Source organism: Gavialis gangeticus, unplaced genomic scaffold (assembly GCF_001723915.1).
Source record: "Gavialis gangeticus isolate Ggan-Ray unplaced genomic scaffold, GavGan_comp1, whole genome shotgun sequence".
Taxonomy (NCBI): domain Eukaryota; kingdom Metazoa; phylum Chordata; order Crocodylia; family Gavialidae; genus Gavialis; species Gavialis gangeticus.
This window is the reverse complement of record NW_017729008.1, coordinates 41,830,995-41,833,364: the sequence shown is the minus strand read 5'-3', so window position 1 is coordinate 41,833,364 and position 2,370 is coordinate 41,830,995. Positions and strand designations below refer to the sequence as shown.

At 44.4% G+C, this 2,370-nt stretch overlaps 1 protein-coding gene and 1 long non-coding RNA gene across 2 annotated transcripts in view; one reads left to right on the top strand and one right to left on the bottom strand.

Annotated features, from left to right (window-relative positions):
- Positions 1–2,370, top strand: part of LOC109292273 — an 83,163-nt gene that overhangs the window by 10,992 nt on the left and 69,801 nt on the right. The window lies entirely within an intron of this gene.
- The window catches only part of COPG2 (coatomer protein complex subunit gamma 2), a 770,521-nt gene that overhangs the window by 705,643 nt on the left and 62,508 nt on the right, over positions 1–2,370 (bottom strand). The gene's annotated exons all lie outside the window — the stretch shown is intronic.

Below are 2,370 nucleotides of genomic sequence, written 5' to 3'. Positions count from 1 at the left end.
ACCTCCCCCTCTTTAATTGTTGGATCTGGAAATGAAAGCTTCTGCATCAGCTTTCCCCCCTTGCGTTCATACCGCACAATAGATGCCAGGTGAAAAAAGCAGTCTGTAATTAGTAGCTCTGCTGATTAAACTAGGTAGGAATCCATTGGCTGCCAGAGCTACTGGCCTAGCAAGGCTTACCATCACAAACGTCATCCCCTAGTTTCACACGAGGTTAGAATAAGGCTCTTGGGATGCTTGTGGGGGGGCCGACTTGTTGTGTAAGTTAGAGTGAAGTTACATGTTACATTTAACTCATATTAAATCTGTGGTGTTAAAGTTAAAATGTGCGACGAGCACTGGCTTGCTAATACCATTTGTGGCCTGCACTGGTTTTGACTTGCCACTGGTGAGCAAGGGTGTGGCTAGGACATGTGGGGTCTATCTCTGCTGTAACTGCAATGTGCTAGACTAAATACCAGCATTAAATTTAAAGTGATTTGCTAGACTAAAATTTAAATTAAAATTAAACTGATTTGCTAGACTAAATACCAGCATTAAATTAAAAAAAAACCCTTAACAAGCCAAGCAAGAAATAGTCAAAATAGTCAAAAGATGTTGTATCATTAGTCCTGTAGTGATTACAGTTACATGCACATCTCCTATTCAGATCTGTAAAACAAAGCTGAGTCTTGCTGTGCATCTTGGTGCAGTGCCTTCGACTATTTCTACACCTCAGTTAAAGCTTTTAGGTAGAACTTTAGCTGTGAAATAGAGGGGAGATGGGACTAGGAATGGCTAGCAGAGAGCAACATTGCAGAAGAAAGGGTAGTTTGAGTAGCCAAACCTCAAGACTCTTAAAAGAAGAGAGGATTGTTAACACCAACAGAGTGGAGAGAGATTAGCAGGAATCAAGGAGAGGAGAATGAGCCATGAAGTCAATTGACTCTATCAGCGCTGCCTGAATGGAAATACTGTTGCTTCTCCCAGGTAGTTGGTTTTAAAGTTTTGGTGAAGCAGGAATCAAAGAGGGGTGCAACTGCACCCCTGCCCTCCGTCCTCCTGGATCTGCTTCTGCCAGTGTGCACTACAGCAGGTCTGGCTCCATGTGAGTGTGCAGCCAGGATGCTCAATGCATCTTGTAAATCAGAGCTGATGCCTAAGGTGAGCAACCAGAGTGGTTGTCTAATGCCCCAACCTGTGTCCCAGGGCATACCAATAAGCTAGGTGAGCTCAGATCCAATGTGAAGGCACCATCTAAGAGGCTTTACCCAAGACTGTTGGAAATCCAGTGTTAGTCTTATTCTTAACCAAGCTAAATGTCGCTTGTCTCCACCCTTGAGACCTTGGTTTAATAGGTTTCCCTACTGTGGCTGCACACAGAAGACAGGCCCTGAGTTCAGCAGCTGGAAATCCAACAGATCTCTTTATGCACTCATCATCCAGAAGAGACAGATGAACCTACGCCCCCTCCCCTCAAAAGTCAGCCTTGGTCACCAAAGAAATTCCTAGCAAGGGTGCAAAATTAAGTGACTTCCTCCTACTATTGTATTTTTACTTACTAAGTACTTTCTGCATTTGAGCTGAGCACCAAGTTTTTCTCAACTAAGCAAGTAGAGCAACATCCTCCTGGTAACCTCTCTCTTCCCTAAGGAGAGACCATGCATTTGTATCATGGAGCTCTCCAGATAGCTGTTTCAGCCTGAAGTTGCACATCTGGCTGTAGTGCCTCCAAGTCTTTAAGTCTGGGACTACCAGGATTTCTGGAATACACACTAAAATAAAACTCTGGATAGCTCCCCACCCTCCAGCTGGGGCAGTGAAGGTATTAGTGACCCCATCCTCCTTCACAGATGAGGTCTCCACTGGGGTGTACTGCTCAATGTTGCAACCTATGCAGCCCATCCGTGGCAAGAAAGAGGTTTCCAACCACTATAACTAAGATCATTACATTGCTGGGGAGAAGGTGATCAGAGAACATAACAACATAAGGTCATCGATTTGGCCATTAATGGAGGATACGCAAGGAAACACCATTTCCTTACGATTCTTGACAGGCAGAAGGGACCATGCCTAAAGAAAAAATATTGGGATAAAGCTGGCAAAGGATTTGATAGGACTGAAAGTGTGGGTCTAGCTTAAGTCCCAGGCATGAACTTTCTTCCAGGTCCCAAGGCTTTGCTTTACCCCACTGTGCTGGCTGAGGGGTGGTGGATATGGCTTGGGAAATAAAATGCCTTGTGAGATCTTCCTGGATATGTCTCTTGATCAGGTAATCTGATGGCTTTCAGGAGTAAACACACCAGGATCCAGATCTGACTCTAGATGGGCAAGTAGCAATTACGTGGGTAACTTCATTCATAGATTCATAGATTCATAGATTAAGGGTCG